The sequence below is a fragment of the Neofelis nebulosa genome, chromosome 4 (assembly GCF_028018385.1).
Source record: "Neofelis nebulosa isolate mNeoNeb1 chromosome 4, mNeoNeb1.pri, whole genome shotgun sequence".
In the NCBI taxonomy this organism is placed as follows: domain Eukaryota; kingdom Metazoa; phylum Chordata; class Mammalia; order Carnivora; family Felidae; genus Neofelis; species Neofelis nebulosa.
In genome coordinates, this window is record NC_080785.1 from 150,481,541 (window position 1) to 150,503,865 (window position 22,325).

The window sequence follows — 22,325 nt, forward strand, 5'->3', positions numbered from 1 at the left end:
TGGTCTGCCTCTCTGTCAAAAATAAACATTAAAAAAAATTTTTTAATATATATATATTTCTTACAATACTGGTTTAGTGGTCATGATGAACTCTTTTAGTTTTTGTTTGTCTGGTAAACTCTTTATCTCTCCTTCTATTCTGAATGACAGTCTTGCTAGATAAAGTAGTCTTGGATACATATGTTTCCCATTCAGCATGTTGAATATATCCTGCCACTCCCTTCTGGCCTGCCAAATTTCTGGAACAGATATACTGAGAACCTTATCTGTTTTCCCTTACAGGTGAAGGGCTTTCCTTTCCCTTGCTACTTTCAGAATTCCTTCCTTGTCTATGTGTTTTGTGTATTTGACTATGATATGTCTTGGTAATGGCTGGCTTTTAATATATTTAATGGGAGCTCTCTGTGCTTCTTGGAATTTGATGTCTGTGTCCTTTCCAGACTGGGGAAGTTTTCAGCTATAATTTGCTCAAATAAACCTTCTATCCCTTTTTCTGTCTCTTCATCTTCTGGGACTCCTATGATATGAATGTTACTACACTTTAAGGAGTCACTAAGTTCCCTAAGTCTACATTCATGACCCAATACCTTTGCTTCCCTCTTCTTTTCAGCTTCATTATTTTCTATAATTCTATCTTCTTTTTTTTTTTTTTTTCAACGTTTTTAATTTATTTTTGGGACAGAGAAAGACAGAGCATGAACGGGGGAGGGGCAGAGAGAGAGGGAGACACAGAATCGGAAACAGGCTCCAGGCTCCGAGCCATCAGCCCAGAGCCTGACGCGGGGCTCGAACTCACGGACCGCGAGATCGTGACCTGGCTGAAGTCGGACGCCCAACCGACTGCGCCACCCAGGCGCCCCTATAATTCTATCTTCTATATCACTGACTCATTCTCTGCTTCATTCATCCTCATTGTCATGGCATCCATTCTAGTTTGCATTTTGGTTATAGCATTTTTAATTTCAGCCTGACCAGTTTTTATTTCTTTTATCTCTGCAGTAAGGGATTCTCTAGTGTCTTCTATGCTTTCCTCAAGTCCACTTAGTATCCTTTTAACTGTTTTAAATTCTGGTTCAAGCATCTTACTTACCTCTGCATTGACTAAATCCCTAGCCGTTACTTCTTCCCATTCCTTCTTTTGAGGTGAATTCTTCCATCTTGTCAATTATCAAGGTCACTGTTTTTTTGTTAGTAAAGCCTGTTTTATTCCTGCTCCTGAGAGTAATGGCTATATTAAGAAGAGAACCAAAAACTACCAAACAAATGAAATTAAAAGGGAAGCCTGTTCTTTTGTGTGTTTTGGTCTGCTTGTTAAAAGCAAAATTAGATCGTAGGTGTATTTGGGTCTGCTTATGAAAAGAAGCTAGATCAAATAAATAAAATAATAATAAATACATTAAAAATAAAAAATGCTTTTCCTGTATCCCATTAAAAAGAAAAAAACCCAGGAGCACCTGGGTGGCTCAGCTGGTTGAGCATCTGACTTCAGCTCAGGTCATGATCTTGCAGTCCGTGAGTTCAAGCCCCCGTGGGGCTCTGTGCTGACAGCTTGGAGCCTAGATCCTGCTTCAGATTCTGTGTGTGTGTGTGTGTGTCTCTCTCTCTGACCCTCCCTCACTCATGCTCTGTCTCTCTTAAGAATAAACATTAAAAAAAAAACCCAAGGGACACTAGATCCTGTTTCCCCTACAGCCAAACCTTTGCAGCACTCAATGATCAGTAGACTTGGTACAAGCCAGGGGTTTGTGCTGGTCTTCTGGGAATGGGGCCTGCTGCACTGATTCTCAGGAGGTCTTGTCCTAGTGGAGATGCACCTGCAGGATGCAGGGGGGCGGGACTTGATGTAAGTGGCTCCAGCCTCTACTTGCTGGCACTGTTTTACTCATTGACATGGGTCAGGGCTCCTGAATGGGAGAGAAAATGGGAGTTTCCCCGCTCTCTCATCTTAAGACAGGAGCTCCTGCCTGCCACTACACAGGAAGCCCTCACAGAAGAGCAAAACAATCAACCCTCCTGTGTCCCCAGCTTCTGTCAGATCCCTGCCTTCACCTGGTGTGTGTCCAAGTTGTCTGTCTGCCAGGTGGCACAGCATCCCATGTTTTAGCTCAGGTGTAACTGGGTTTCAAAACTCCAAATTTCAGAGACCCTATGACACAGACCTGCGCTGATCTTCTAAGGGAGAGTCTTGTTGCATTGTAGCCAATTGCTGGTTTGTCCCAGAAAATGATCACACAAGTGCATAGCAGCTTAGAGTTTATGGTAAAGTGCAACAGAAAGCCAGCACCAAGGCTTGCTGCCCTCAGCTGGAGGCCCTGTTTCTCTGCTGGTGAATGGGGCAGCTCAATGGCATCTGTAGGGTCTTCTGTACGCAGAGAAGTCATGCCACCTCTCCCAAATCTACACCAAGAAGGGGAATTGTTTCTCCCCATGCAACCCAGGGGATCCTCAGACCATGCTACCTACTCCTTGGTTTCTGCCCTCCTTCTCCACTGGAGCACCACCAAGTCTGCCAGGAGAGACCCTGGCAATGGCACAGACCTCCAACTTCACACTTTGTGCTCTGCCACTTATAAAAGCTTACAGTGCTTAGCTCCTCTTCTTTTCCCAGTCAATGGTTTGGGGGAAGAGTTTTCTTGTGAAATCCCCTGCACATGATGTCACTCTGTTTTCATTCTTCGTCTCTCACTCACTCACTCCTCTTCCCGTGATCAGGGCTCCCTCGCCTCCACAGTGCCCACCAAATCAACTCTCCAAAGCTCCTACCTCCACGAGGGGGTTGTTTTCCTACTTGCAGATGTGCAGTTTTGTTCTCTCAGTCCTCAGATCGATTTCTTGGGTGTTCAGAATAATTTGATATTGGGGCACCTGGGTGGCTCTGTCAGTTAAGCATCTGACTTCAGCTCAGGTCATGATCTCACAGTTCATGGGTTCAAGTCCCGTATCAGGCTCTGTGCTGACAGCTCAGAGCCTGGAGCCTGCTTCAGATTCTGTGTCTCCCTCTCTCTCTGCCCCTCTCCCACTCACACTCCCTCTCTCTCTCTCTCAAAAATAAATAAACATTTAAAAAAGTAATTTGACATTTATCTAGTTGTGTTCAAGGGACAAGGCAAGCTCAGGGTCTCCCTATCCTCTGCCATCTTAACTCCTCCAGTAAATATTGTGTGTGTTCTGACTGCTCTACCAACCAGCCATTCCCCTGTCTCTCTCCCTCTCCTCAGACCTCCCTATTCCAAAACACAAAAATATTGAAATTAGGCCAATTAATAGCCCTCCAATGGCCTCTAAGTATTCAACTGAAAGGAAAAGTCAAGTCTCTCACTTTAAATCAAAAGCTAGAAATAATTAAGCTAAGTGAAGAAGGCATGTCGAAAGCCAATAGGCCAAAAGCTAGGCCTCTGGCACCAAACACTTAGCCAAGTTGTGAATGCAAAGGAAATGTTTTGGAAGGAAATTGAAAGTGCTACTCCAGTGAACCCACAAATTATAAGAAAGCAAAACAGTCTTATTGATGATATGGATGACATATGCTGGATAAAAGATCAAACCAGCCACAACATTCCTTTAAGCCCCCAAATTAATCCCATTCTACAAAGGACTGGGAGGGATGAGGGCACTGCAGAAGAAAAGTTTGAAGCTAGCAGACATTGGTTTATGAGGTTTAAGGAAAGAAGACATCCATCTCCCTAATAAGTACAAGATGAAGCAGCAACTACTGACATAGAAGCTGCAGGAAGTTATCCAGAAGATCTAGCTAAGATAATTAATGAAGGTGGCTACACTAAACAACAGATTTTCTATGTAGACAAAACAGCCTTATATTGGAAGAAGATGCTATCTAGGACTTTCATTAGAAAGCTAGAGAGAAGTCAATGCCTGGCTTAAAAGTTTCAAAGGATAGGCTACTCTCCTGTTAGGGGCTAATGCAGCTGATGACTTTAAGGTGAAAGCCAATGCTCACCTACCATTCTGAAAATTCTAAGGCCCTTAAGAATTATGCTAAATCTACTCTTCCTGTGCTCTATAAGTGGCATTGTAAAGCCTAAAAGACAGCACATCTGTTTACAATATGGTTTACTAATATTTGAGGGCCACTGTTAATACCTACCACTCAGGAAAAAGAGTCTCCTTTCAAAATATTCTCATTGACAATGCAGCTGATCACCCAAAACCTCTGATGGAGATATCCTGCAAGATTAATATTGCTTTCATGCTTGCTAACCATCCATTTTATCCCATGGTTCATGGAATAATTTCAACTGTCAGTATTTTTATTTAAGAAATATATTTTGTCTAGTTTCTAAGGATCATGTCTCTGAGGTCAGGATTCCTGATCCAGAGACAATGGCCTGATGGGTAGCACCTGAAGGTATCATCAAGAGTAACTGAAATAAGTTGACAGCTGTAATGACATGAACCTCTGTGAGTCCCTTCTCTGTGGCATCTATGCCTATGTTTTTGAGAAGCCTTCTTTCATCCAGCAACAAGGCATTCTTCCTTGTATCAGGGTTATGATATGATTGCTCCAGCCCAATCTGGGACTAGGAAAACAGCCACTTTTGCCACATTGATTCTGCAACAAGATGGAATTGAATCTAAAGACTACACAGGCTTTGGTCCTGGCACCGACTAGAGAGTTAGCTCAGCAGATACAGAAGGTAGTCATGGTATTAGGATATTACATGGGTGCCCCCTGCCATGCCTGCATTGGGGGGGACCAATGTACATTCTGAAGTGCAGAAGCTGCAGATGCAAGATCCCCATAACATCATGGGTACCCCAGGTCATGTGTTTGATATGCTTAACCAGAAACACCTGTCTCCCAAATACATCAAGTAGTTTGTACTGGACAAGTTGATGAAATGGGTTTTTTTATTTTTTTAATTTACATCCAAGTTAGTTAGCATATAGTGCAACAATGATTTCAGGAGTAGATTCCTTAATACCCCTTACCCATTTAGCCCATCCCCCCTCCCACAACTCCTCTAGTAACCCTCTGTTTGTTCTCCATATTGAAGAGTCTCTTATGTCTTGTCCCCCTCCCTGTTTTTATATTATTTTTGTTTCTCTTCCCTTATGTTCATCTGTTCTGTGTCTAAGTCCTCATATGAGTGAAGTCATGTGGTATTTGTCTTTGACTAATTTCCTTAGTATAATACCCTCTAGTTCCATCCAGCTGATGAAATGTTAAGCCGCGGATTCAAGGACCAGATCTATGACATATTCCAAAAGCTCAACAGCAACACCCTGGTGGTTTTGCTGTCAGCTACAATGCCTTCCAACATGCTTGAGGTGACCAAGAAGTTCATGAGGGACCCCAATCAGATTCTGTTCAAAAAGGAGGAGTTGACCCTGAAGGGTATCCACTGGTTCTACTTCAATGTGGAAGGAGAGGAGTGGAAGCTGGACACATTGTGTAACTTGTATGAAACCCTGACCATCATGCAGGCAGTCATACTCATCAACACCCTAAGAAAGGTTTATTGACTCATTGAAAAGATGTACACCAAAGACCCCACCATGTCTGCTATGCACAGAGATATGGAATGCGATGTTAAATGAGATGTTATCATGAAGGAGTTCACTCTGGCTCTTAGCAGAGTATTGATTACTACTGATTTGCTGGCCAGAGGCACTGATGTGCCACAGGTTTCTTTAGTCATCAAGTATGACCTTCCCACCAACAGGGAAAATTATATTGACAGAATCAGTCCTGGTGGACAATTTGGCCATAATGGTGTGGCTATTGACATAGTGACAGAAAAAGACAAGAGGATTCTTCAATATAGGGAAACCCTCCACAACACCTCCATTGAGGAGATGCCCCTCAATGTTCCTGAACTCATCTAAGGAACTGTCCTGCTACCTAGCCCTACTGAGGGTTCAGTCCATGGGGGGCTTAAGAGGAGCAGGAGAGGGGAGGGAAGGGAACCAAGGGATGGACATCTTGCCATTTATTTTTTTCTTTGAATAAGCATCACTTTTTGAGGCAAAAAAAAAAAAAGAATTTTGTAAGGTTACAGCTTCCATAGATAGTGGTTCCTTTATCTGGACAAAGTAAATTGAAAAAGTTCTGGAAAGAATTCATAATTCTAGATGTCATTAAGAACTTTCGTGATTCACAGGAAGAGGTCAAAATATCCATATGAACAGGAGTTTGAAAGCAGCTGATTCTAACCATCATTGATGACCTTGAAGGATTCAAGACTTCTGTGGAGAAAGTAACCACAGATGTGATGGAAATAGCAAGAGAGCCAAAATTAGTAGTAGAGTCTGAACCTGTGATCGAATTGCTGCAATTTCATGATAAAACTTTTTTTTTAATGTTTATTTATTTTTGAGAGAGAGAGCATGAGTGGGGGAGGGGTAGAGAGAGAGAGGGAGACACAAAATCCAAAGCAGGTTTTAGGCTCCGAGCTGTCAGCACAGAGCCCAACGCAGGGCTCGAACCCACGAACCATGAAATCATGACCTGAGCCAAAGTCTGATACTCAACCGACTGAGCCACCTAGGCACCCCTCATGAGAAAACTTTAACACTGGAATTGCTTCTTATGGATAAACAAACTGGTTTCTTGAGATGGAATCCTCTCCTAGTGACAATGCTGTGAAGACTGGTGAAATGACAATAAAGGATTTAGAATATTACATCAACTTCATTGATAAAGCAGCAGCAGGATTTAAGACACTGACTACAATTCTGGAAGAAGTTCTACTGTGGGTAAAATGCTATCAAACAGCATCCCATACTACAGAGAAAAATCATTTGTAAAAAGAAGAGTCAATGCAGCAAACTTCACTGTTATCTTATTTAAAGAAATTGCCACAGACACCCAACCTTCAGCAGCCACCACTCTAATCAGTCAGCAGCTGTCAACATCAAGACCCTCCACCAGCAAAAATATTATAATTTGCTGAAAGCTCAGATGATAGTTAGCATTTTTTTAGCATCTTTTAATTTTTGGAGGGAGACTCTAAATGCTTATTTTTTTAAGTTTTTATTACAATTCCAGTTAACATATAGTGTAATAGTAGTTTCAGGTGTACAATATAGTGGTTCAATACCTCCATATGACACCCAGTGGTCATCACAACAAGTCCACTCCATAATCCCCATCACCTATTTAACCCATCCCCCCAACTACCTCCCCTCTGGTAGTTTGTCCTCTCTAGTTAAGAATCTGTTTCTTGCTTTGCCTCTTTTTTTCCTTTGCTCGTTTGTTTCTTAAATTCCACATACAAGTAAAATCATACAGTATTTGTCTTTCTCTGACTTAAGGGATGTCCACTGTTTAATACACATAATTTTACTACACACTTAATACACTATAGTGCAAACATAACTTCTATATGCACTAGGAAACCAAACAAGTCATTTGACTCACTTTATTGTGATATTCAGTTTATTGCAGTGGTCTGGAAACCAAACCGGCAGTATCTCCAAGGTATGCTTGTACTTCTTTTCTTGATTTATGGAACAAAGCTCCCAAAGCAATGTCAAATAAAACTTACAGGGGCACCTGGGTGGCTCAGTTGGTTGAGCATCCAACTTGGCTCAGGTCATGATCTCACAGTTCATGGGTTCACGCCCCACATTGGGCTCTGTGCTGACAGCTCAGAGCCTGTTGGATTCTGTGTCTCCCTCTTGCTCTGCTCCTCCCCTACTCACGCTCTGTCTCTCTCTCTCTCAAAAATAAATAAACATTAAAAAATAAAAAAAAAACTTATAAAGGCAGATGTTCTTATTTTGTTCCTGAAGTTTGAAGGGAAACATTCTATGTTTCATTATTAAGCATAATGTTAGATGTGGGTTCTTCATATGTGCCTTTTATTAGATTGGTAAATCCAGCATTATATAAAATATATACATTGTATAAATCTATATAAATTATTTGCTTATATCAAGAGTTTTTACATCTATAATCATAAAGGATATTGGTCTATAATTTTCTTTTAATCTTATTAGGGTTTTAGATAAAAGTTACACTGGCTTCATAATGAGTTAGGAAATGTTTCACCCTCTTTTGCTTTTGAAAAGCATGTTTCACAGAATTCACACATGAAACCATTTGGGACTTGAGTCTTCTTTGTGAGAAAATTATTTTATTAGAAACTGAATTTATTTAATTTAGTATCACTCTATTTCTTCCTGTGTCAATTTTGTTCAAATGTGCCTCTCAAGAATTTAAGTAAAATGATTCATAATATTCTCTAATGTTCTCTCATTATGAATGTTTTATTTAATTTAGTCTTACTAAGAACTTATCATTTTTATTAATCCTTTTAAAAAATCACTTTTAGGGGCGCCTGGGTGGCGCAGTCGGTTAAGCGTCCGACTTCAGCCAGGTCACGATCTCGCGGTCCGTGAGTTCGAGCCCCGCGTCAGGCTCTGGGCTGATGGCTCGGAGCCTGGAGCCTGTTTCCGATTCTGTGTCTCCCTCTCTCTCTGCCCCTCCCCCGTTCATGCTCTGTCTCTCTCTGTCCCAAAAATAAATAAAAAACGTTGAAAAAAAAATCACTTTTAGTTTTACTAGTTTTCTCTAGTCTCCATCCATTTTCTACTTAATTGATTTCTGCTCTGATTTTTTTATTTCATTCTATTTTAATTTGCTATTGTTTTTCTATTTTCTCCAGTAGGTAACTTGGATTATTCACTTTAAATCTTTCTTACCTTCCAACCACTCTGGAAAACAGTATGGAGGGTCCTCAAAAAGTTAAAAATAGAACTATCCTACAATCCAGCAATTACACTACTATTTACCCAAAGGATACAAAAATACTCATTCAAAGGGATACGTGCACTCCAATGTTTACAGCAGCAACATCCAAATTATGGAAAGTGCCTAAATCTCCATCGACTGATAAATGAATAAAGAAAATGTGGTATATCTATACAATGGAATATTACTCAGCCATAAAAAAGAATTAAATCTTGGAGTGCTTGGGTGGCTCGGTCAGTTAAGCATCCAACTCTTGATTTCAGCTCAGGTCATGAGCTTGCAGTTCATGGATTTGAGCCCATCAGGTTCCATGCTGACAGTGCAGAGCCTGCTTGGGATTCTCTCTCTCCCTCACCTTCTGCCACTCCCCACTTGCAAAATTCACACACCCTCTCTCTCTCTCTCTCTCTCTCTCTCAAAACAAATAAATAAACTTAAAAAAAATTAAATATTGCCATTTGCAACAAAGTGGATGGAGCTAGAGAGTATTATGCTAAGTGAAATAAGTCACAGAAAGACAATTACCATATGATTTTACTCATGTGGAATTTAAGAAACAAAACAAATGAACATGGGGGGGAGAAGAGGCAAATCAAGAAACAGACTATTTTAAGTTTATTTATTTTGAGAGAGAGAGAGAGAGACAGAGAGAAAGTGAACATGAGCAGGGGAGGGGCAGAGAGAGGAGGAGAGAGAGAGAGAATCCCAAGCAGGCTCCTCCCTGTCAGTGTAGAGCCCAACATGGGGCTCAATCCCATGAATCATGAGATCATTCCCTGAGCCAAAATCAAGAGTCAGACACTTAACCAACTGAGACACCCAGGCACCCACAGACTTTTAACTATAGAGAACTGATACTTGCTAGAGGGGAGGTGAGTGGGAATGTGTTAAATAGGTGATGGCTATTAAGGAGGGCACTTGTTGTGATGAGCACTGGGTGCTGTATGTAGGTGATGAATCACTGAATTCGACACCTAAAACTAATACTACACTGTATTTTACCTAATTAGAATTTAAATAAAAACTTGTAAAGAAAAAAATCTTTCTTTCTTTCCAATATAAGCATTTAAAACTTCCCCACTATGAAAGTGGATGATGGACACTGAAGAGGGCACCTGTTGGGATGAGCACTGGGTGTTGTATGGAAACCAATTTGACAATAAATTTCATATTAAAAAAAATAAAAAATAAAAAAAATAAAACTTCCCATGATGTGACAAGAAAAGCAGTCACCCCTGCGCAATTCCCCCTGAAAGTCCAGAACCTCACCTTATGTCAGATAGACCCTGAATGAGTCTCACAGAGACACTCTCACAGCCTAGAGCAGGCTCAGAATTGCTATGTGTGAGGTACGGCCTGGGTAGAATAGGCCTGAGAGTAATGCCCAGGGGAAAGAGCCTTCCATCAATGGACCAATACTGTTTCCATGGTTTGGACAAAAGCAACATGGAAACCTTAGAGGCTGGCATCAGGAGAAACTGCATGAGGGGTACAGGATCCCTCTGCACCACCTCTGCAACTTCTCTGTAAACCCAAAATCACTCCAAAGTAACAAGCTCATTAAAAAATTTGTTTCAGTAAATAAAATTAAACTATAAAATTTCCTCTAGCATTGCAATATTTATTGCATCCACAAATTTTTTTTTTTAATTTTTTTTTCAATGTTTTTTATTTATTTTTGGGACAGAGAGAGACAGAGCATGAACGGGGGAGGGGCAGAGAGAGGGAGACACAGAGTCGGAAACAGGCTCCAGGCTCCGAGCCATCAGCCCAGAGCCTGACGCGGGGCTCGAACTCACGGACCGCGAGATCGTGACCTGGCTGAAGTCGGACGCTTAACCGACTGCGCCACCCAGGCGCCCCTGCATCCACAAATTTTGATAGTATGTTTTCATTATTCAATTCAAAACATTTTCTAATTTCCTTTGTGGGTTTTTTTTATAATTGACTGATGAGTTATTTAGAAATATTTCCAAATATGTGAGGGTTTCCTGATTATCTTATCATTGATCTCTAAGTTAATTTTATTCTAGTTGGGAGAACACACTCTATTATTTCAATCCTCGAAAATTTATTAAGATATGTTTTTTGGTGGCACCTGGGTGGCTCAGTCAGTTGAGCAACTGATCTTGATTTCAGCTTAGATCATGGTCCCAGGGTCATGGGTTCAAGCCTCACACTGGGATCCACACTCAGCATGCAGCCTGCTTAAGATTCACTCTCCCCCTATCCCCTGTTCACACTTGCTTTCTAAAATAAAAAAGAAATTTTTTTAAGATACGTTTTTTGGGTTAGCATATGGTCTATCTTGGTGATAACATATGCAATTTAAAGAGGGCACTTGTGGGATGAGCACTGGGTGCTGTATGTAAGTAACGAATCATGGGAATCTACTCCCGAGGCCAAGAGCACACTGTATACACTGTATGTTAGCTAACTTGACAATAAATTATATTTAAAAAATAAAATGAAGTAAATAAATAAACTTCAAAACAAAATAAATACCTTCATTTAAAAAAATTGTGTCCTGTTTATTTACTTTAAAAATAAATACATACATACATACATACACACATACCTTCATTTAAAAAAAAATTGTGTCCTCTGTTGGGTACAGTCATCTAAAATTTCAATTGTGTCAAGTTTTGGTTGGTAGTGTAGTTTAACTCTTCCAAAATCTAACTGACATTTTGTCTGCTTCATCTATCATTTACTAAAAGATAAATCTCCAATTATTATAGATACATCTATTTCTCCCTTTAGTTCTGTCAACTGTTGTTTCACGTGTGCTAAACCTCTATTAATTGGTATATACACATTTAAGATTTTTAAATCTTCAGTAAATTGAAACTTTTATCATTATTAACTGTTCTTTGTCTCTGGTAGTATTCCCTGAAGTCTACTCTGTCTCATAGTAATACAGCAAAACCAGCTTTCTTATGCATGTTTGTACAGCATCTTTTTCTAACCTATTTTAGTTATTATCTATATCTTCATCTTTAAAGTATATTTCCTGTTAACAGTGAATTGTTATGTACTGCTTTTTTTATCCAGTCTGATAATGTTGGTCTTTTAAATGGATAGTCTATTTAAAAATTAACATAATTATTTATATGGTTTAAGTCTATAATCTTGGCTTTTTTGGTCCCATTTGTTCTTTGTTCCTCTGTTCTTCGTTTTTTGTGGGTAATCATTCTCCTGGACTTCTTAGTTCTATGCCCATGATTTCCTTTAGCTCTGTGAGTATTTAAGGCAGCTGATAAAAAGTCGTGTGTAGTAAGTTCAGTGTCCAGGCATCCTCAGGCACAGTTTCTGTTCATTTCTTTTTTTCTATAAATGGGCTACAGATTTTGTTTCTTTGCATGTCTCATAATCTTTTTTTCTTGGAAACTAGACACTTTTATTATAATGTAGTAACTGACAATTTTGATTCTTCTCACTCCCCAGAGTTTGTTGTTTCTGCTTGTTGTGGGTTATAATTGTTTGTTTAGTGACTTTCCTAAACTAGCTTTGTAAAAGTGTATTTTTTGTGGTATGTGACCACTGAAGTCTCTGTTCACTGGCTTAATGCTCAGCCTGAGATCTGACAGAGATTTTCTTAAAGACCTGGAGCCAAAATGAGGAGGTGAGGAAAAGTACTCTCCTGGTCTATGCAGACTGGCCTGAATTAGGGCACTCCTTCAATGCTTAGCCAGGCCATTTACAATTCTGCCCTAACCTTCATTTCTGCATACATAGAGCCTAAAAATAAGCCAGAAGTGCAAGTTCAGGTCTTTTTGAGCATGTGGCTAGCCCTTGGCATACACATAGACTTTTGATTCCCTGGCAAACACTGTGTAAAGCCTAATAGTTCCCCGTGTTATCTCCTTCACCCCCTATCCCTTCCTAGGCTTTTCGGTGTCTCTGCTGCTTGTCCCATCTGTTGTCCTTTGCCCCAGGTGGCTGCAGGTAGCATATGCCTTTAAGTGATTTAAATGAACAATGTCCAAGAAGGCTACTCCAGCCTGAGAGAGTTCTGAAGGGGTCAAAACAAATGTAAGACCTTGAGCTAATCACTCATGGCACTACTAGACAGGTCAAAGTACACAACCCCAATTCTTTCAGAATAAAATCCATATTGCCCCACTCTGGCACTAGAAACCCATACCAGGTACATGGGCTGTTGCTCCCACAGCTGTTACCAGCTGGGCAATGTAGGGGATAGCAGGTGGGTAAGTAAAAGGACCACAATACCCTTTTACCAAAAATTATAAGCCTCTTTCTTCATTAAGCATTCACCTGGTTTTATAGTTTTTGTTAGATTCCAGAGCTCAAAAAAAGTTCATAATAACAGTTTTTACCAGCTTAATTGTTGCTTCGGTAGACGGGTGAATCTTTAAACCTCCCTACTCTGTTATTACTGGTGACTTCATGTCCCTTGTTTCTGGTTAGTTGAACATATTTTACAATTTCACTTGTTTTTTCTACTGTTTTAGGTACACTATTTGGTATTTTTAGTACTTCAGAGACTATGATATGCATCCTTAATTTACTATAGTCCTTCCCTAAGTAATATTTTAATATCTCAGAAACAATGTAAAAACTGATTTCAGTATCTCTATTTTCCTATCATTTGTGTTCCTATTGTCATATTTTGCCTCTACACATGCTATAAACTCTGAGACATTATTACTTATTCCTGTTGTTTCTCCACTAAGGTGCCTTTTATCTCTTAAGATTTTCTTTGAATGTAATTTACCTAGGTAATCTTATTTGGGTTTCTGTGAACTTTTTGGATCTGTGCACTGGTATCTTTCATTAATACTAGAAAATTCTCAGCCATTATTTTCTCAATTATTTTTTATTCCATTTTCTCTCTAGTCTCCTTTTGGGATTCCAAGCACCCATATGTTAATTTGATTGTATCCTACAGATCTCAAAACTTGTTCAGTTTTATTATCATCCATCTTTTTCTTTAGTTTAGCATGGATAACTTCTAAGGCACCATCAGTTGCCTTATTCTTTCTATTGCTATGTCCTGTCCTGCAGCTAAGCCCATCAAATGAATTCTTCATTTCTGATCCTGAACTTTTTGGTTCTAAAATTCCTATGTGGCTCATTCTTTTACAGTTTCCACTTCCCTGCTGAAATTCTTCACCTCTTCATACACGTATGAAAAGCATACTTATCACAGTTACTTTAAAGTCCCTCTCTGTTAATGCCAACATCTAGGTCATCTATGAGGCTGCTTCTATTGACTATTTTGTCTTTTGATTATGAGTCATTTTTATCTTCTTTCATTGCATGTCTCACAATTTTTTATTGTATGCCAGACAACAATAGGAGCCACTAGGCTAGGAGACTGAGTCAATCTGGGTACTTAAGCTGGGTCTGGCTTTATTTCACCTTTGATTTATTTCAACTATTTTAATTTAGCTCACCACTGTTTCACAAATGTTTGGATAGAGAATCATAACTTTTTCTTCAGCAAGATTAGAGATTTGAGCACCAGCAAGATTTTTAAGGTCTATGACTTTCCAGCCCAGCTGAACCACAAGAAATGTCTCTGCTTCATATGCCACAGAAGATCTCGATCTCATTCAGCCTCTCTCTCTCTGATTTACAGCCAAGCTACCAGCCTCTTAGGCACCTTGGTTTTTATATCTTGGGAAATCACTTTGTGCCCACCTGCCTTCTCCCAGTTTTCAGCAGCTGATGCTATGCTCCCGATGAAGTGCTCATTTATCTCAGGGAGATCTCTCTCACCTTTCATGCCCTATTCCCAACCACTGGCACATCACTTCCATTCACTTGGTAAAGGCTCCATGAATCTTGGGGGTTTCCTCACAGTCCCCCTGCCCTTTTCTCAGCCTCTGGCACACTCCCACCCCAAACTAAGTGAAGACACAGTGGAAAATGACTAGCAGGTGAGTGCAAACTTGCTCAGTGACTGGAGGTCTTCAAGATTCTGATCAATCCTCAAAAGTTCTCTGAAAGTTCAGTTGACTTCTATCCTATATGTGACAGTTTCTCACCTCCTCCCACCATTCCCCTGGGATAAAAGCAGCCAGTTATGGGTCTATTTGGTTTAGAAAATATTTGTGTCTCTCTGTAATTTAATGTTTAACAGTACTACTCAGTTATAAAAAGGAAAAAAACTATTGAGATATGCAACATGAATGAATCCCAAAATAATTATTCTGAGTAAAAAAAGTCAGACCAGGGCACCTGGGTGGCTCGGTCAGTTATGTGTATGGCTCTTGATTTTGGCTCACGTCATGATCTCCCATTTCATGAGTTCAAGCCATTGATCAGGCTCTATGCTGACAGTGAAGAGGGTGCTTGGGATTCTCTCCCTCTCTCTCTCCCCCTCCTGCACACACACTCTCTCTCTCTCTCTCTCTCTCTCTCAAAATAAATAAATAAACTTACCAAAAAAAGTCATACCAAAAGTTAAATGCATGCTTTTGATTCCATTTATATACAATTCTAGAAATGCAAATTAATCTATAATGACACAGAGTAGAGCAGGGTTGCCTAAGAATGGGTGAGAGAAAGACAAGAGAGAGGGATTACAAAAGGAACTAGCTAACTTTTGAGAGTAACTGATATGTTCATTAGCATGACTGTGGTGATGAGTTTATAATTATAAATATAATATCACAATTAGAAACATAATTATAAATATATATTATAATTAGAAACATAATACATATATATTAACAGTTAAATATTATACATACATATATCAAAATGTATCACATGGCACACTCTAAACATATACAATTTATTGTATGTGAATTATACCTCAATAAAGGTGTGTTTAAAAAACAACCAGAATAGCATTGCCATTAAAATACGAAATGAAAAATAGTGGACAAGAGCAGCAAAATTTACCAACAGACAAGGAATATCCATCACTTTACACTGGAGAAGATAAAAGTTGTGATCAAGCATTTCACCATTAAAAAACACAATAAAGCCTCTAGGAAAAAGGACCACAAAGCATAAGTACAAGAACTGAAGAAAGAGATGTTAGGACAACAGAAAAAAATGAGACAAAAATTTACACAGCTCAAGAAAAGAGAAAAGAAAAAAAAGTAACAGAAATGAAGACAAAATTAGAAGAGGCACAAGAAAAAATAAGCACCACAGAATTACAGAATGCATAGTAAAAGGTAGAGGATAGAAATTAGAAAAGTGAACACAAAATGTCAATTGCAATACAGTTAATGTGTAGTAACAGCAGGCTAACATTCCCATGATAACAATTAGAAAAAGCTAAATAAATCACAAATACCATATTTCCAAAGGCATTAGAAAACTGTGGAAACAACAAACACCAGATGACCTAAAATTCCAAAGAAGAGAGAAACAGTCCAAGGTAAGAGGACAAATGCCAGCTGTTTTTCTTCCTTCAAAGCATGTGCCAATTTATATAGGTTGAAGTTTGGGTTTGTTCCAGACAAAGAGTTGCTATTGAAACAAAACAAAAAGAAACCAGCAAAGCATTTAGTAGTTACAAGGGACTGGTGTAATAAATTGGAAATTTGATAGGGCTCAAACACATGACCCCACAGGATCTGCTAAATTCTGGAGATATATAGAGAATTACAAAGAAGTGCTGAAATGTCTTTATGGGAGAATGAAATTTCCTGAAGTTTCACAGTGTTTTAGAAATAAACACTTGCCAAAGGAAAGGACAGGCTTCAAACAGAAAACCAGTCTTACCCAAAGGAATTTGCCAAATTTAGTGGTGTGCTAAGACAAAAACCTCTCAATGACATAAATTAAACTTCTACAGCATTTTAGGACTCACAAAGACCATGATCTACCAGTCTCTCAAATAAAAAAGCTCAGGAAGGTTTTACCATAATAAGGGGGAGCTAGACCCAACTCTTACTAAAACTGCAACACAGATCTAACTACTGAAATCCCTGACTGGACTGACAGAAACACTCTCCAGTAGAAGATTATATCTGGAGTCTGTACTATTCTTTTATATGCAATGTCCATCATACAATAAAAACTTACTAGACATGCAGTGGGACAAAAAATATAACCAATAATCAAGAGGAAAAACTAGATAATAGAAGATTCACAGATGATCCAAATATTGGACTAACCAAATAGGATTTTTTTAAAAACTATGATTAGTAGGTTAAAGAAAATTAAGAGGGGCCCCTGGGTGGCTCAGTGGGGTAAGTATCTGACTTTGGCTCAGGTCACGATCTCATGGTTCGTGAGTTCAAGCGCCACATCAGGCTCTCTGCTGTCAGCACAGAACTCGCTTCAGATCTTCTGTCCCCCTCTTTCACTGCCCCTCTCCTGCTTGTGCATTCTCGCACTTTCTCAAAAATAAACTTTTTTTTTTTAAAGAAAATTCAGGGGTGCCTGGGTGGCTCAGTCAGTTAAGCGACTGACTTCTACTCAGGCCATGATCTCATGGCCTGACAGCTCAGAGCCTAGAGCCTGCTTATGATTCTGTGTCTCCCCCTCTCTGCCCCTCCCCCATTCGTGCTCTGTGTCTATCAAAAATAAACATTAAAAATTTTTTAAATAAATAAAAATAAAATTCAGAAAAAAATATATAAAATAAATGTTTCAGATATTCAATGAGGACTAGAATCTATAAAAACTAATCAAATATGATTTCTTAACAGTGAAAAATTCTATAACTGAAATAAATCACTCAACAGGAGTTTATAAGAAGATTGAACACAGCGGGTGCCTGGGTGGCTCAGCCGCTTAAGCATCTGACTTCGGCTCAGGTCATGGTCTCATGGTTTGTGAGTTCAAGCCCCACACTGGGCTCTGTGCTGACAGCTCAGAGCCTGGAGCCTGATTCAGATTCTGTGTCTCCCTCTCTCTCTGCCCCTCCCCAGCTAGCTTGGTCATGCTCTCTCTTTCTCTCTCTCTCAAAAATAAAATTAAACCTTAACAAAAAAAAAGACTGAACACACCGGAACACAGAATTAAACTGAAGAGAGATCAACAGAAAATACCTAAACTGAAACAGAGAGGAAAAGAATGGGGAAGAAACAAGAAGTATATAATAGACATGTGTAACTTATTCAAAAGGCCTAAGAAACTGACAACTAGTATCCATTAAAAGAGAGGGGAAAATAGTAAATAATATTCAAAAGGTAACGCTTGACATCTTTCTAAAACTGATTAAAAACATCAACCCACAAATATGAAATAGAATTAAAGGGAAAAGTACAGCTAGAGAAACAGCAAAAGGAATCCAATATATGCCTAACTGAAATAACTAAACAAACACAAAACAAAGATGTAATTTAGGAATATAATTATAAAGATATAATTTGGGAAAGTTTTCCTGTGGGGGGGGTGTGAAAAAGATTGATTGGAGAGAGAGAGAGAGCAGAGGAGGGGCAGAGAGGGAAAGAGGGAGAGAATCTCAGGCAGGCTCTGCACTGTCAGCACAGACAGTGGGGCTAGAACGCACGAACTGTGAGATCATGACCTGAGCCAAAATCAAGAGTCAGATGCTTAACCGACTGAGCCACCCAGGTGCCCCAATAAAGATTTTTAAGATAAATATTGAAACACACACTTTGTGCCAAGAAACAGTACTACAGAATGCTCAGAGTAAGATGTAGCTTAGAAATTTTACTGGACTTCAAAAACTTTAAAAAGAAAAAAACAGTCTCTTTAACAAATGATGCTGGGAGAACTGGAAAACAACATTCAGAAGAATGAAACTAGACCACTTTCTTACACCATTCACAAAAATAAACTCAAAATGGATAAAGAACCTGACTCTGAAACAGGAAACCATTAAAACACTAGAGGAGAAAGCAAGAAAAAACCTCTCTGACCTCAGCCACAGCAATTTCTTACTTGACACATCTCCAAAGGCAAGGGAATTAAAAGCAAAAATGAACTATTGGGACCTCATCAAGATAAAAAGCTGCTGCACTTCAAAGGAAACAATCAACAAAATGAAAAGGCAACCGACAAAATGGGAAAAGATATTTGCAAATGACATATCGGACAAAGGGCTAGTATCCAAAATCTATAAAGGACTCACCAAACTCCACACCCGAAAAACAAAATAATCCAGTGAAGAAACCGGCAGAAGACATGAATAGACATTTCTCCAAAGAAGACATCCAGATGGCTAATCAACACATGAAAAAATGCTCAACATCACTCATCATCAGGGAAATACAAATCAAAACCACAATGAAAACATATGGTATCTGTCTTTCTCTGTATGACTTATTTCACTTAGCGTAACACTCTCCAGTTCCATCCACGTTGCTACAAATGGCCAGATTTCATTCTTTCTCATTGCCACACAGTATTCCATTGTGTATATAAGCCACAATTTCTTTATCCATTCATCAGTTGATGGACATTTAGGCTCTTTCCATAATTTGGCTATTGTTCAAAGTGCTGCTATAAACATCTTATGTGGATCCTGAGAAACTTAACAGAAGACCATGGGGGAGGGGAAGGAAAAAAAAAGTTAAAGAGGGAGGGAGCCAAACCATAAGAGACTCTTAAAAACTGAGAACGATCTGAGGGTTGATGGGGGGTGGGAGGAAGTGGGGGGTGAGTGATGGGTACTGAGGAGGGCACCTGTTGGGATGAGCACTGGGTGTTGTATAGAAACCAATTTGACAATAAACTTCATATTAAAAAAAACAACAAGATACCACCTCACACCTGTCAGAATGGCTAACATTAACAACTCAGGCAACAATAGATGTTGGCGAGGATGTGGAGAAAGAGGATCTCTTTGGCACTGCTGGTGGGAATGCAAACTGATGCAGCCACTCTGGAATACAGTATGGAGGTTCCTCAAAATATTAAAAATAGAACTACCCTACAACCCAGCAATTGCACTACTAGGTATTTATCTAAGAGATATAGGTATGCTGTTTCGAAGGGGCACATGCACCCCAATGTTTATAGCAGCACTATCAACAATAGCCAAAGTACTACTCGGCAATCAAAAAGAATGAAATCTTGCCATTTGCACCTACATGGATGGAACTAGAGGCTATTATGCTAAGCAAAATTAGTCAGAGAAAGACAAATATCATATGACTTCACTCATATGAGGACTTTAAGATACAAAACAGATGAACATAAGGGAAGGCAAGCAAAAATAATATAAAAACAGGGAGGGGGACAAAACATAAGAGACTTTTAAATACGGAGAACAAACAGAGGGTTACTGGAGGGGTTGTGGGAAGGGAGATGGGCTAAGTGGGTAAGGGAAATTAAGGAATCTACTCCTGAAATCATTGTTGCACTATATGCTAACTTGGATGTAAATTTAAAAATAAATAAATAATTGGGGCGCCTGGGTGGCTTGGTCAGTTAAGCGTCCGACTTCGGCTCAGGTCATGATCTCGCGGTCCGTGAGTTCGAGCCCCGCGTCGGGCTCTGTGCTGACAGCTCAGAGCCTGGAGCCTGTTTCAGATTCTGTGTCTCCCTCTCTCTCTGCCCCTCCCCTGTTCATGCTCTGTCTCTCTCTGTCTCAAAAATAAATAAACGTTAAAAAAAAATTAAAAAAAAAAAATAATAAATAAATAAATAAATAAATAATAAAAGTGTGGAAAAAAATAAATTTAGGCGGTTACACATATATTCTGGAGACAGTGAGAAATCGTATTGACTATATATGAATAGCTGTAACAAATGGCATAAACAAAGTTAATAGAGAAATGACAGTTTAAAAAACAATTGTAATGCTAATGAAAGACAAAGAAATAATATTCTAATGTATCTAGAGCTCTTAAATATTGGCAAGAGTGGAACAAAAGACCCAAAAGAAAAAGGGGGAGAAAAAGCATCCATACATGCATGCACATAGAATACAAATGCAAGTATCCAACAAAAACAAGATCAAATCCAAATGCAAATTAATTAGGAAAATGCAAAATGAAATAGCAGTGAGAAATCACTTCCCAGTTTTTAAACAAGAAAAAAAAATTCAAAGGACAAATAATATTTATTGCTGGCTGGGATGCAAGAAATGAGCACTTCTATACATTGTGCTAGAAATGTAAATTGTTATGGCCTTTTTGAAGAGTCATGTAACAACATCTATTAAATTAAAAATACATAGAGTCTTTGAACCTGACATTCCATCCTTGGAAATGTATTCTATACCAATAAAATCACCACTACACAGAAAAAAGAAAGAAAGAAAGAAAGAAAGAAAGAAAGAAAGAAAGAAAGAAAGAAAGAAAGAAAGAAAGAAAGAAAAGAAAGAAAAAGAGAGAAAGAAAATGAGACAGAGAGAGAGAGAGAGAGAGAAAGAAAGAAAGAGAAAGAAAGAAAAACTAAAGGAAATAAAGTGTAGGCAAAGTATGTTCTATGCCACCAAGGTGTCCTTAAAGTACAAAGTTAAAGTATAAAAGTTACAAATGTGTTCTAAACAACCAAAAATTCTTGTCCATGATTCTTTGCTGAGGAAAGTATCAGAGGATGAAATTCTGAGAAAACTTCACAAAAAGAACTGACAATAAACATTAAATAAATTTAATAAAGCAGAAATATGGATAAAATACGTTGCACTCTGCGTGAAAAGCGTGGAGCCTGCCTGGGATTCTTTCTCTCCCTCTCTCTCTGTTCCTTCCTCCCTCCCTCCCTCCCTCCCTCTCTCTCTCTCTCTCTCTCTCTCTCTCCCAAATTTAAAAAAATAAATAAAAAATAAAATAAAATTTGGTGTGGGAAAACAAGAAAATCTATTCTGTAAGTGATTTTACATACTCAGAAAACCAACAAAATAAACTAAAACAATAAAATGAAAATAAGAGTAACATTGTGTCCATATGTGTATACATACACAAATATAAATAAACACATACAATCAATAGAAATACAATAGAAAAGATCTCATTTACAACAGCAAACAAAAGGATAAATAGGAACAAACTTAGAAAATAATGTAAGATCTATATAGAAAAAAATGTTAACCACCACTGAAAGGCAAATGCATTTACCCACAGACTTAACATCTCTAACATTTATGATCTTATCCTACAGATACACTTGCACAAGTGTAAATGAAGGTTGACAAGCACATTCAAGGTCAATCCCTATAACACAGATTAGTGAAAAATGTAAATAGTTCAAATATCCATTAATAAAGGACTGATTAATGGATTATGGCACATCCTACCCTGCACATTTTAAAAATACAAAAGCTTTTGGGGCACCCTAGTAGCTCAGTTGACTCTTGATTTCTGTTCAGGTCATGATCTTACACTTCGTGAGTTTGAGCCCCACATCAGGCTCTGCATAGATAGTGCAGAACCTGCTTGGGATCCTCTCTCTCTCCCTCTCTCTCTACCCCTCCCCAACTTGCACATTCATGCACTCTCTCTCTCTCTCAAAAATAAAATTAAAAAAAAAAAAAAAAAGAAAGAAAAAGATGCCATACATTTAAAAAAAAAAAAAAAAAAGAGGGACACCTGGGTGGCTTGGCTGGTTAAACGTCTGACTTTGGCTCAGGTCATGAACTCATGGTTCATGGGTTCGAGCCCTGTGTCAGGCTCTGTGCTGCTGACAGCTTAGAGCCTGAAGCCTGCTTCAGATTCTGTATCTCCCTCTTTCTCTCTGCCCTTCACCTGTGCTCACTCGTTCT

At 38.9% G+C, this 22,325-nt stretch overlaps 1 protein-coding gene and 1 pseudogene across 12 annotated transcripts in view; one reads left to right on the forward strand and one right to left on the reverse strand.

The window, feature by feature from the left end:
- The window catches only part of DOCK3 (dedicator of cytokinesis 3), a 595,409-nt gene that overhangs the window by 542,390 nt on the left and 30,694 nt on the right, over nt 1-22,325 (reverse strand). The gene's annotated exons all lie outside the window — the stretch shown is intronic.
- Nucleotides 1,763-5,847, forward strand: LOC131508339 (eukaryotic initiation factor 4A-I-like; annotated as a pseudogene).